We start from the raw sequence: 14,053 nt of genomic DNA, 5'->3' as shown, positions 1-14,053 counted from the left end.
TTCAAGAGTTTCCCTTTAGAAATTGTTGAAAACTTTGATCTTTTTGAGTTCTAATATACGAATTTTATCCGAAAATAAGCTATTTAATGTTTATTCATTTCGTCTGCGTAGTATTAGCATTTTTGAATTGAATTATTTTTTTTTTTTTAGTTTGTTCAATTTTTATATCATTAACTTTGTTAAATTTATTTGCTTTCATATTCATTTAAATTTATTTTCTTCCGAAACTGTGTATTATTTGATTGTTTTAATAAACTTAAAAGTTTAAGTTTATTTTTGTTCATCACTTGTAAATTGTTTCTCAATTTTTACGAATTTTTGTCAAGTCACGCGAATGCGAAAACACGATGCTATATGCGAGCGATTGATGCGCGGCTTTGGAGCTCCGGAACTCAACTGAAAAAAACGCAGCGAAGTCTCGCAGAAAATAACTCGAAATGCGAGGTTCGACGATGTTCGTCGATGTTCGATGTCGCTGCCGTGGTGGGTTTCTTTGCTTCGGCGGCGATGGTGGTTTTCTCAGGTGGTGAATTGCACACTTATAGCGGCTGTACTGCACACACCCTCACATGCAAAGCCAGCGACTGCATATTGGTTGCTGCTTTGTCGCCGTTGCAGCTTTGTCGCTCAACATGACGCAAGCAGCGGTGAAAGCAGCTCTGCCGACGTCAGCGTCGCTGCTTGCTGCGTGGGCGCCGAACGCTTTGTCAACTCTATTAATATCACCAAAACGGCAGTAAAATTAAAAAATATATATATAAAAAAGCGACTTTCAATTAATGAAACAATAAAATGGTTTTAAGCCGCAAAAAAAGGCTTGCACCGGAAAAAAAATCTATAATTTTTGAGGCACCTCAAGGCCAACAAACAGCAACAACAACAGGAGCAACAACACAACAGCGAAGTTCGATGATCTGTTTACGATTTTTTGCGTTGCGTCTTCTGCGCTGGTTGTTATTGTTGCTGTTGCTTGTTGTTATTGTTGGTCGTTGCCTCCGCTGGAAAAGGCAGCAACAAAAACAGGAACAGGTGAGGGCACGATATTGGGAGTTATATAAAAAATAAAATTTGTTTTATAAAAGTATCTTAAAGTAACAAATTCGATTTAGAGCAATTATTGAACTTTTTTAACAGTTTTAAGTAACTAACTAGACTAACAGCAAGCAATCGTTTAGTTACAGCAAATTATCAGTAGAATATGTGTAATTTTCTTTCCTTTAATGGAATGTTTTTAATTTTTTAATTCCACTAAAATTTCTCTATAGTGCCGTATTTGTATGGCGCCCACTGTGCGGTAGCTTGGCCTCAAGTGTATTTTCACAGATATTCATCCAGATACGCGCGACGAGCGCGCGCTTTTTTGTAGTCCTTAGTGTTGTTGCTTTTCGCATTTACCGTAAAAGTAAACAAGCGATATACAACAACCAAACACCACAAACACAACAACAAAGCGCACACGACTTTTGAAGTGCCCACAAGAAAAGCAACAAAAGCCATGGGCAAATAAAAATCTACAATAGGCAAACTCTTCGTCATCGCAGCAAACTTCCATTTATGATTAGAATATTTCACATGTAGAGTATTATAGGGTATGGTGAAGATACTTTGGTGAATTTGCGATTATATGTATGTACATAAGTATAAGGTTAAGTTATCAATAAATACCTATGTATATACTCATGTACATAATGTACAATAAGATTTTTGCACGTTTTGTAAAATATCCGATAAAAAGTTTTAAAAATTTGACCAAATCTTAAGATTTTACCAAAAGAGTATTTGACGAGTAGTTTTACGAATATCGACACTTCTGATTGTAAATTTAGTCTGTGTCGTTCGTCGTCGAAATATTTTTGGCGCCTTTTGCGGGCCTTACTTTTTTAGCGGGCTTTTTTTTATGCTTTTTTCGCATGTTTTTTTTATAGCTCGAAGTGTGATTAACACCTGAAAACGCGTTCTTTCATTATCAATTTCTGGCACGTGTTAAGTGCAACAACTGCAAGGTCAAAAATCGGCAGAGAAATGTATTTCGATCGTAAATAATCGCAAAAGTGCAAAAGTTTTCGGGCCTTTTGTTGCTTTCCGCTTGAAAAAAGCATAATAAAATGTTAACAATAGAGAGAACGAAACAACAACCTGTTTCCAAGCGGCTCTGACTTTTGTTATTTTTCGTATTATGTATTTAATCTTTTTTTTTTGTTGCCATTTTCGCTTGGTTGCGTTGCGTTTTTGAAGGTCAACGTTTGGCTTTATTTTACTTTTTTTCCCTGATTGTTTAATGAGCTTGAAAAAGTTGATTTTGATGTTTAACGGATCTGCCTAAAAATCTTCAGCACTTGCGTGTAGTTCGTTGTTGGTTCGCCCAAAAAAAAATGTTAAAAAATAACCGAAACAAAGTACAAAAACATGTTCAACAAATGTTGGACAAGCAATTTTGGCGGTCAGAACAAACACGCCACGAAAAATTAGTGAGTCGGGGGAAAATACTGAAAATTCATAAGAAAAATGTGTCAGAGCAGGCAAAGCCGAAAAATTAAAGACAAAGACAAATGCGGCATGTCTTGGGGTACATGAGCAGCGATTAGCGACAATTTCTGTCCAGTCATAGCTTGATAAAATGGAATAGAGATATCTACAGCAAGGGTCAACAAATTAGTAACATTAACTCCAGAGAAAAAACAAACTAACAAAATCCGCTTTTAACATAATTACAAAAAAGAGCAAACTATAAAAACTAGTGTAATATAAAAATTCGAATTAATCTATATTTAGCACATAGGTGTACTTATTTGCTTAACCCCCATTGTGCACAGTAGATGGACAGCTGAAAGATGCGATGATGCAATCGCATTTAATTAACAAGCGAGTAAAGAACTGTGCTTTGTGGCAGGTTCTATTGACCAAAACCAAAAAAATGGTAAATGGACACAAAAAAAAAAAAATATACCAAAAAAACAACAAAATCGAAAAGAGAGATGAACATAAATCTCAAATTTATGACTGCCACTTGAGGCACAAACACACGGACAGGCCAGAAAAACGTATTGGACACCTTGACAGGGTCTCTAGATTTATGAGAGGCCCATACAATTCATACATCAACAGCTCTTTTCATAATCGCCCCACAGAATAGTATGTATTTCTTTTATAGTTCTTTTTCAATGATAGAAGTTAGAAAATATTATAATTTCTTCGTTCCATTGAAATAAATCTTTTGGGCCGTTGCGTAGGCGCAGCAACACACACACACACATATGCGGACATCATTTAGGCCACGCCCCGTTTTTTACATTATTGAGGTTCTTCCAAGAGCCTCATGAATTTCAATGAAATTTATGACAATAAATCAGCTGGGCCCAAAACTGAAACGAACCCAAAGTCTAACCAAATTTTTCCAATTTGTTTTTCGGCAACTCTTTAACAAGCCAAAAAAAAGGTTGATTACACTCAGAGGAAAATTTTGGAAGTGATTTATTTATTGCATTTTAAAAAAGCACGTTTTAAGCCATCAATCTTTATAAGGAGAACGCATTTTAAAATAACGTTTATATATAAATATTAATTTGATATTAATATATAAAAGCTTTAATTAAGAATGTATAAAAAAGATTAAATTTTTTTATGTGTACGATTAGAGTGCAAAAAAGAGGTATTGTCTGGAAAATTTGCGAATGTTTGTTATCTCGCTCATTTACACATAGATCTGTGCCAGCAGACAAACTTTTTTCGGGCGAAAAGTTTGTGGCACACTTTTCCGCCACACTTTTTCTTTTTTCCTGCTTTTTTTGGGGGTGCCGCCACAAGGAGACGCCTACAATCATGTGTGGGTGTGTGTGTGTGTGTGTGAAGGACAAACATGGCTGTCAAACGCCTGAAGTCCTGGCCAAGAACCAAGGAAAACCACCACAGACACAAAAACACACGCACACACATGAGAGAAAAGTTATGAACTACCCAGGCTGAGGGCAACAAAAATTGTAACACATATGAGCGAGAGGGAGGAAATACGACTAAGTCGGCGGGGGTGAGTTTCCCAGTTGTATTACTTATTGATTATTGTTTTCCTTCGTTAAGGAAAAGTCAGGCGAATTGGGGGGAGTGACGCATTTTGTGGCCATCCCTTTCGCACATTGCGTGCCTATTTAACATTCATATGTTTTTCTTTTTTTTTTCCATTTCGTATTTTCCCTGCTGGGGAAATGTCTCATAAATATGATTTATATGTGCAGCCCGAAATAAGAGTATGGTACATTCAATTGCGTGCACAGATCTGATATAAAAAGTGTGTACTTCTTTTTTTGCAACCAGCTTATTAAGACTCCGGAGGAGATTTTGGTTTCAAGAGCCCTCGCATTTTTGGTTGAGTTTGAGGAGGTGTGTCAGGTATTTTCGAGTGCAGTATTAACAAAACTGCAAATCGAATGCAAACACTTGCTGCCAAAAATAAACGATATGTGTATCGTTCCACTCCCTCACTCGTTTGCCAGTTCAATCGACCATGTCAATCATATGACGGACACAAAGCAGATTGAAAATAAAATTGAAAATAAATTCATTTGGGCTTGCCTTTTTTATTCAAAGAGACACTGAAAGAAACGGGCTAAAATATAGCAGTTCTTTTCGCCTTGAACTCTGCTATTTTTCCCAATGCATTTTGTATATTTTGCAATTGAAAGTCAATTGGGCAAACTGCACTTTTTTTTATTCAGTTTTCTTGTGAGACTGAATTTTGGGTAAGTTTTTGCAGTTCTTTTCCTGTCCTGCGGTTCCTTGATGTAAATGCAAATTCACACAGCTGCCCGATAGTCTGCCCCCAGTTTCCCCACCATTAAGATCCTCGCCCTTTGTTCCTGTCATGCGTTTTAGCAATTTGCAAATTTACAAGTTGCACACATGGGAGAAAAAGAGAAGGAGACACGCGTGCATGTTTAATATCAAATTATGAAGCGGCTTTTACCCTTTTCCGCTGCACCAACCCCCCACCAAAAAAAACCCCTGTGATTGTGCAGTTTTTGAAGTGCGTTGGCAACATTTGTATGCAAATTGCTTTTGCCGAGTGCATGTGCAACATGTTGCCTTTGTGGTTCCACCGAGTTCCTCTTCCAATTCTTTGGGGTCTTCGGATCTTTGGCTCTCCGGGGTTTGGCCGCTCTAGCAAAGAGTACGGTTACGACTGACGTCTGCCTGCAAATAAAGAACGCATTGAGTTTTTATTAGTTTTTGATGATGCTCATAAAACGACGCGACGGCAGCGATGATAAAAATCAGTTTGCTTAAGTAAAGTGAGGCATTTAGAGGGTAGGAAGAGTTGAATTGATTGTTCAAAAGTAAGCGTTGCTAAAATGCAATAAAAATAAAGTGAGCTCACCTCCCCTGCTTCTTTTTTTCTGTGCCTTTCGCCATTTGATGGCGTTGACAAGTGGCCAAAGTGGCGATGGAAAGAGGCCATGTGGGTTGTATTCCCGGTTAAATGATGATTCAAATGATATGTTCGAGGTCGTATCTGTTTCGGGGCATTTTTTAACTGCGCAATGCTGAGATACTCCTCCACCTGTGCTGCTTAACTATCGGATTACCTTCATAAAACCCGCTCAAATGCACCTCCATAAACCAACAATGCTCCAGAGGTTCTAAAACTTTAATGAGCCTTGAAAATGTGAAAGTGGCAGCAAGCCATGTTTTTTATAAAAATATCTCAAATCATTGTGACTCTTTAAAAATCCGTGTACTTCAGCCTTAAAGACCGAACCCCATCGAGATCCTTCGGCTTTCATTGCCAGCTCTGGGCCAAATCAGGTTGCCCCATCATCATCAAGGACAGTTCACTGTCCCTGGACATAATGATAATGACTGCCGGCCGTGCAGGCTGCATGTCACACATCATAATAATTACGGCTATTGATGGGACTCCACTACCTTTCGGCCACAAGCCATAAGCCATGAGCCATAAGGTGTAAAGCAGTGGTCCCCGAGTGCCTTATAAACAATTACGTTAATAGTTCCATCGGCCATAAGAACTATAACGTTTAATGGACTTTTAGCTAAATTAACAAAACCAACAATGAGAGAGAGAGCGAGAAAGCAAACCTAATCGCTGACCAGACGCGCCCCTCTTTTCGCCTAATGACACAACATTTCATTAAAAATAATTTCACAAAACATTTGACGTATTACGTGCAATTGGCATTTCTAATGACAAAACAGCTGTACATAGTCTAGTCTAATCATCCCCATCGCTACCTCCAGTTATTTGTTATAATTTTGTTTGTTTTTTTTTGTTTGCTTCGCTTGTTACACATTTGTTTAGCTCGTTTTAGTTTATTCATAGCTAGACAATCCTTATCTCAGCGAAATCGCTGTTAAAACGTTTTTAATTTTCCAATCGCCGCGGCACAATCGCTTAATTATAGTACCTGATTCAAAAAACGGTGCGGGAAAAAATACAACAAATATTGATTTACTTGTAGATCTGTTATCAGGCTCTTTGAGCGTTTTTCCAATAAAACTCGTTTTGTTTAAGCAGATCTGCGAACTCCATTAGGCATAATTTATACTTTTTGCCAGCTGCCGTCAATCAAGTGTCAGATGCAAAGCCATCAGCAATATCGAATTTCTGGCCTCAGCTAACTAATTAAATTACGAGGAAAAATCAACTATCTGTGCTAATCACAAGCATAATGATGTTGTTTGCTTTTCGCACTGGCTAATTTTAAACGAGTCGAAGTCGCCGTTTTCTGCTCGTAATATATTTTAATTTATGCTCCGTTGGCAATACTTTTGGCTAGGCTCGCTGGCATGCTGTAAAATGCCGCGTAAATAAACATTAATTTTAATTTAATGAATTAAATTCCAAAAGATAAAACCCGACCGTATGCCCATCACTTCAATTTCGTTTCCAGGGTGTTTTCAGGGTGACTCACTGCATCTGGGCAAAGTTTCCGGGCCAGTCGCCGAGTTAGTCGCCTGGCACAATAAATAAATATGTAAGAGGTTTCCCTGGTCGATTATGCGCATAGTGCAAGTGTTTGCCACACATTGTTTACACCAACACCTCGGACTGATACATATATTTATAGATATATCTGCGTATATATAGTACAGCTGATGCATTGCACGAATGCAAATCACACCGAAAGTGGTTGTCATTCATAGAAAGTGTCATTACAGTTCATTCAGGAATTGAGTAATAGCAGTATCGATCCAAATTCCATTTCAAGCTTGTTTCGATAATATTTCAGATTTTTTTATTTGAAATATATAAGCACATTCTTAAAAAATAATAAAGTGACATCTGAAACTTATACAGATTCTCCAAATTCATATTTTAATTATATATAAAATATAAAATAAAATAATTTATATCCCTTAACCGATTAACATGTTTAATAAATTACTGCACCAATAAATTCATTTTGAAAAGGTAACCTTATTATGTTAAATAAATTGATCAATTATAAATCTTTTGAATGAATTACTACTGCAGAACACTTTAATGTAAAAATCAATAGGTGATTCCCCGTTATTAATTGAGTTTTCCACTTGACTGGCTCTACCAATAAATTAACCAACACTCGCTCATTAAATCAAAGCAGCCACAACACTGCAGCATAATTAACAATGCAACCAAAAACTATGTACAATTAAATTAAGCCAGGCTTTTGTTGCTACCGTTGCAGTTGTTGATGTTGCTTATGTTGTTTATGTTGCCGTTGGGCTTATCGAGCCATGCATCGCCTGTTGCAAGTTGCAGGTTGCTGGTTGCTGGTTGCCGGTTGCTAGTTGCAGGTATTTCCTGTCAGAGATTTTGCATAAATAATTTTTGATAATCAAAGCTTGCGACGGCCACATAAATTTAATTAGCGGCATATGTTGCATTTAATTAAGCAGTAAGCTCGCTGACTTAGTGCGTCTAACTTTTGCTGTGCTGATGCTTTAATTAAAATTCACACGATGTGAAATGCTCACTTCGTAGGCCAACTGCGTGCTTTGGTTCGTTTGCCATTATTGCAACGCTCTCGTATTTGTATCTCGACTATTTTTTTCATTTATTTTTTGTATTTTTCCTGCCTCCCCTTCATGATTTTGTTGCCGCTGCATTATTATTATAATTTTTCGCCGTTGTTTTGTATTTTATTATTTTTCATTTTTTCCTCCTTGTCGGTTTGCATTGCATTGGATTGCATAAGCAGCCTGTTGCTGCCGTTTTTCTAATGCAAACGCTCATATGCGGCATGCATAATTAGCAGCCTCACACAGATACACACACTAAGCATTCGAAATTTTAATTTTTATTCATATTACCAACAATAAATTTGTAATCTACAGAAGGGGAAAGAAATAACGCATTCGAGGCCGCCCGCTCTTCTCGCTTTAATGAGCCATTGAGCTTTAGATTTCTGTGTTTAGATACGCCCCAATATGAATGGGAATACTCGCTGCCCATTTCCTCGAATCGAATTAAGTTATTAGTAATGGTTCAGCTGGAAAACTGTGTGCCACAGCACATAGAAATGTTCTTCTCGCAGATACCGAGAAAATTAGTTGGGAAATATGGATCAGATATGAAAACGCAGTTAGGGGAAAACTGTGTGCCATCCATTTGAATGGGAAGATTATTCCCTAGCTAGGTAATCCCTAAACATTTTAATAATGTATCAACATGCTTCTATTCCTGTGAAATTATAACTATATAAGTATATAAACTATATTTAGCCATAGAATAAAATCCCTTTCCAGCTTGTCATTCGACCAACTGACAGGCATTTAATCCAAAGCAATCAGGCCGACAGCCCAGAGAACTTTATTAAATATTTCGCCACTATTACGAGGGGGCAAAAGGGAAAAATGTGGCAACTATTTAAGCGCTTGAAATTCAGCTGTCAAACTTTGTTTATACCCCCGCAGCACGCCCAATCCGCGGTATCTGTGTTTGTTTTAGTTAATTTTAGGTCGCTAAAATATGTTGCATGTGAAGATTTCAGCGCCAAAGAGCGACCAAAAAAAAAATAATAAAATAATCAACAACAGAACATGAATTGTCTAACAAATAGCAGTTAGACAAAGTAAACAAACGCGGGGAGGCGGTGAAAAAAAATACCGGGCAGACGGTCTGACGACAACTGACATGTGAGTGTAAAAAAGTATCTGTGTGAGCGCTTTTCTATGTGTACGCGAGTGTGGGTATCTGCGAAAGTCATGCAAACTAACTGTCAGACTGATAGATAGACGTTCCGAAGCAGAGCAGCAGCAGCAGCAGCTATTGCGATAGCGATAGGGAGAGGTGCTGAGAGGGCACTTTCAGACAACAGACAAACAAATAATAATAAAATAATAATTGTTTGTCAACATTCGTTTAGCATGTGGTCTGGTCTCTGGCCTATACGAATATATACACTGGCAAAATTTATATCATGATAAATATAATCATATAATATTAGCAGTGCTGCAGATAAAACATAGAACTGGGTTAAACTTGCTGATTGTTATCTTAAGATAGCTACTATCGAATGAATAGAAAATATTGTTACTCAGAAATTTATACATTTTTCTTTTGTTTGATTTTATAGGAAATTCATTTATTCTCTATGTGCACTTACAAAAAAGCGGCAGAAAAAATTAAGCCACAAAACTGAGCTGAGCATGTGGAAAAAGGGGTGTAGTTGTTACAATTGACAATTGTCTGCATTTTGGCATGAAATGTCATATATATAGAGTTTGAGGTAGATGGCATGGTTTCCATTTAAACTGCGTTTTGTGGTCGGGAAAAAGGTGAATGCCACACATGGAATGGGAAATGGGCAGTGGACGACGTGCAATCGTCATGTTGGAAATTTCAGTTTCAACTGGCAGTCAGCACGTCATTTGCTTATTCAATTTCATGACACATGAATGAATGTTGCGTGCACCTCGAACCTAGAATAATCACTCTCCCACCAATGACAAAAAAAAAAGAAAGAAATACTGAAAGAAAGAAAAGCAACACGAATGCGACACCAGCAACTCTGCGATAATTGATGATAAATGTTGTATAATTTGACAAACCCAACTAACAAAAAACTATACCCTAAACCATCGAGAACGAGGAAAATTCCGAACTGAATGGAGAAAGAGTGTAGTGCCACCGGCAATTATCGCTTAAAAAGCATTTCCAAATAATTACACCACCAGACGGGAATTCTAACACAAAATAGCTAAGAAATGGTATGACAGAAAGAATTATTATAATAATATGCAGTTTAAAGCATATTTCACCTCGGCCTTTTAGACGGGTGGGCGTGGCTGGGGCGTAATGATGGGAATAATATGCACATGGAATATGGGTGAGGTGGCGTCACAGTGCGTTTCAGGCATATAAACTCTCTGTTTTAGTTGCGATAAATAATGTTATAAATGGGTATTATCTAGCCATCTGAATGGAACTTCCAGTAATTGCTTAGCAATGCATTGATAAAATTTAAAAACTTGCTTATAATAATGACGCGCACTGTACTCATGTTTTGGTCAGTTGACCTGTTTTTCGGCGGGTTCAAGGGGCAAGAGGTCGTGGCAGCCATGCACAGCTTCTATCAATGAGCTATTATTAAAATTACGCATACGCCATGTTCCATTGATTCATTTCGCTTCGGTGCTTAATTTCTTTTTATTTTATATCGCAATTTATAAATAACTTTTAAGACCAGAAACGAGAGCACAGCGAGTGAGAGACAGAGTGTCGATGAGTAATTGCCTCATAAAAATTATGTGGAAATTAATTTTTAGTGCTCCTTTTTCCAATGCATTTTCATTTTTTCTCTCTTTCCGATGATCGCTGGCTATAGCTCTCTATGTATTTTCTTTCTGCCCTCTTCTCTCCGCATTTCGTTCTTGGTAGCTATTTTTAAAAGTGGCCAACCGAATATATTGAAATATGAATGCAGTCCGCTGCATCGCGTTTCGCCTACCCCCCGCCCACCATTTTCCCAACTTCCCCAACAGCAGGCACTTGTCGTTCGTTTCACCTGCCAAAAAGTGTATGAAAAAGCCCCACAACGTGGCTGACACTTTTAGCCCTAACCGCCCAAGTACACCGAAAAAAATGCAGGTGCATTAATTATTAAATAAATTTTCAAATTTAATTTTAATATATCTACTTGCATTTTAAAGGATCTAAATTATTTTCAGATATATAAAAAAATTTGTAATTCAGTTTCCTAACAACTTTAGTATATTCTCTATATATGTTCAATTCACTTTTGCAGTATATTCATTTTTTTCCAGTGCACCCGTGCCGATATTTTTGGCCGTCTTCAAAGTCGTCCGCGTGTTACGTATTAAAATTAGTATGCAATATTTTTGTTTCAAATGAGCCCCTCCTGAGCGGGAAAGAGATGGGCGAGGCAGGGAGGTGGTAGATCGTTGAGCGGTACAGTTCATGTTGCGCTTTCCCCCTTTCTACCGCTCACCGCCCCGCCCCCGCCTACTGACGCCCAAAACTTTCCCTTCCTCGTACCGCGTGCGTTTATTTTTGAAGTGTTGAAAATAAACCGTAAATAATCGCGTCGCTCGGTCGGTCGGGCAGCTTTACAATCAATTCACTTGCACACACGTCCGTCTATATATAAACCGATGGATATGAGTATGCACGTCTATATGCGCCTTCATAAGTATCTGTGTTTATATTTATAACAAGTTGCTTGCACCCGTCCAACGAAGCAGAAGCAAAAAAAAAAAAAATAAAAAAACAAAATGAAAAAAATGGAAAAAAAGTCAGATGATTAAAAATAAAATAAAGCAGAAGCAGCAGCAGCAGCAAGGCAACAAATTTAAAAATTATTGGTAATAAAAATCCACCTTCACTACCTCCCCCCACCCCCCTCGCATTATGGATCGTAAAATCTGGATATTTAATATATGTTTTGAGTGCGCCGTGCTTTTGTGTGACTTTAAATATTTAAAAATGAATTATATAAATACGATCAGAAATCTGACATTTGGCTGCCCCACACTCCGATCGTTATATTTTTTGCAGCAGGGGGTTGACCCCCCAATATGGACGATGATGATTAATCCTAAAATGGGTTTTATATTCATGCAATTAGCTTTTTATTAGCTAGTTTCATGGGGCCGAATTATGAGAATCGGAGATTATTTTTCGACAAGAAGGTGCCAGATGGCAGCACTGATTGCTACTAATGAGGGCTATAAACTTTTTGGGGAGTGCCATAGATTTTAATGTGTATTTTGGTTATCAAACTAGGATTTTTTTCTTGGAGCTTTGGATACCACAATTTAAGTAAAAATAACCCAATCAACACATTCTTTGTTAGGCTAAAAAGGTAGATATATATAGCTAATAATTTACCATTTTGTTCCCAAGAAGTAGTCAAAAAACTCCCCCATTTGGCGTTCGTTTTTATTAAATTAAATTGGGGGTTCCGCCAATTTCAGATGGTTAACTTTCCAAGGAAATATCACACAACTCTGCTCTGACCAGTTGGCCTTTTCTGGCTGGGCATTCTGTTCTTTTTTATGACAAATTGTCACGAGTGCATTGATGCAAAAAACTTAAATGAAGCGACATGCTGTTGAAATGTCCGAACCGCCTTTTGGCCCTAGACATTGCATGGGCAGCAGATACGGATACACAGATACGTGGTATACAGATACACAGCAAGAACTACAGTGTTGCGTGCACTTGCAGATACTCGAGCTGTATCTTACGGATTGTGCGCCCCGTCATATCAAGAACTCAGCACAAGAGCACAACAATGCGAACGGGTCTGCTGTGTGTTTTGTGTTTGGACTTGAAAACTAATATGGGATACACTGAACTGGACTGGACTGGATGAGCTGGAGTAGCTGGAGGACACATTACCCAGAAGTGACTAAGCCCGCAGCATGGCCTAATATCCCCACCACCGCTCCCTTCATCCGAATGTCTGGGGCATGCTCTCGAATTACACGGCCAGAAGCAATTGAAAACTGAGCTTGACAGTTTTTCGGTTTTTGCTGTGTTTTATTTTCGGTTTATGAATTGCCCAAAAAACGAGAAGAAATTGAACTTGGGTCTGTTTGTGCACTGCGAAAAAAGGGGCAGTACTTAATCAAGTCACATTTTATAAGAACTTTACAATTTTTAAGCTTTGAATTGTTTTTTGTACTTGGAATGTCTATGCAGTTTTTTGATGAGATACTAGTTTTAAATCGATCAAAGCTCCTAAACATTTTTCTCAGTGCCTGTGCCCCCATCTAAATATATTTTTCGGGTTTATTTTGGGTTTAGTTATATAGCTGCTTACCGTTAGAAAGGAGTCTGGCTTTGTCTGGGCATTTGTGGGTCTTCCTGGAACGGTAAGCAATATGCTCGAAAGGTTTTTCTTTCGGTGGCGGGGGCCGAAAGTGATCGTTGGAGGGGGGAGGGGAGGGGGCTTGTCGAGTTGGCGCAATTAAATGTGCAACCAGCAATGGCAAGACACGAAGCGAACTCTTTGTTGCAATAATTCAATTAGCACTCTTTCGGTTTCGTTTCGTTTCATAAATGTATTAGCTTGGGATCTGTAATTTCCCCCACGTTCGCTCGCCTCTTTCTTTATTTTTTTAATTAATGTGCAGTTATCATGCAACCCGATTAACAGTCGAGTGCTGCCACTGCCGCTGCCACTGCCACTGCCGCTCTGTAATTGCAACTTGTTTGTTATTTGTTATTTGCAGTCGAAGTCAGCAGTCAGCAGTCGCCTGCCTGTCACTGACTCTGTTCTTGTTGTTGTTATCTGCCAGGAATGCTAATTATAAGATTAGCGCCGTAGCCCAATCTATGCGCCACTCGTATGCCATACATTAATAAATATATATATATAAATGTATGTACATATATAGATGTATATATATGCGCATATGGTTATTTCCCGTCTCTTGGCCGTTGAGTATCTGAGTGTCTGCCTATCTCTGTATCTTTGTATCTCCATTTGCGGCACTTGGGTGATAGCGAACACGCACATGACACTTGACGATGTCGCTGGAGGATTCTGGCGGTGATTGTTGCCGAAGGTTGTTCATGGTGTAGGTTTTCTTGTTT

At 38.2% G+C, this 14,053-nt stretch overlaps 1 long non-coding RNA gene across 1 annotated transcript in view; it reads right to left on the bottom strand.

The window, feature by feature from the left end:
• Nucleotides 1-227: 227 nt before the first annotated feature.
• The window catches only part of LOC116801050, a 30,913-nt gene continuing 17,087 nt past the window's right edge, over nucleotides 228-14,053 (bottom strand). The window contains exon 3 of the long non-coding RNA XR_004361744.1: nucleotides 228-5,184. This is a non-coding gene — a long non-coding RNA (uncharacterized LOC116801050). The remainder of the gene's footprint in view (nucleotides 5,185-14,053) is intronic.

This window comes from Drosophila sechellia, chromosome 3L, assembly GCF_004382195.2.
Source record: "Drosophila sechellia strain sech25 chromosome 3L, ASM438219v1, whole genome shotgun sequence".
NCBI lineage: Eukaryota > Metazoa > Arthropoda > Insecta > Diptera > Drosophilidae > Drosophila > Drosophila sechellia.
This window is presented reverse-complemented; position numbering and strand designations above follow the sequence as displayed.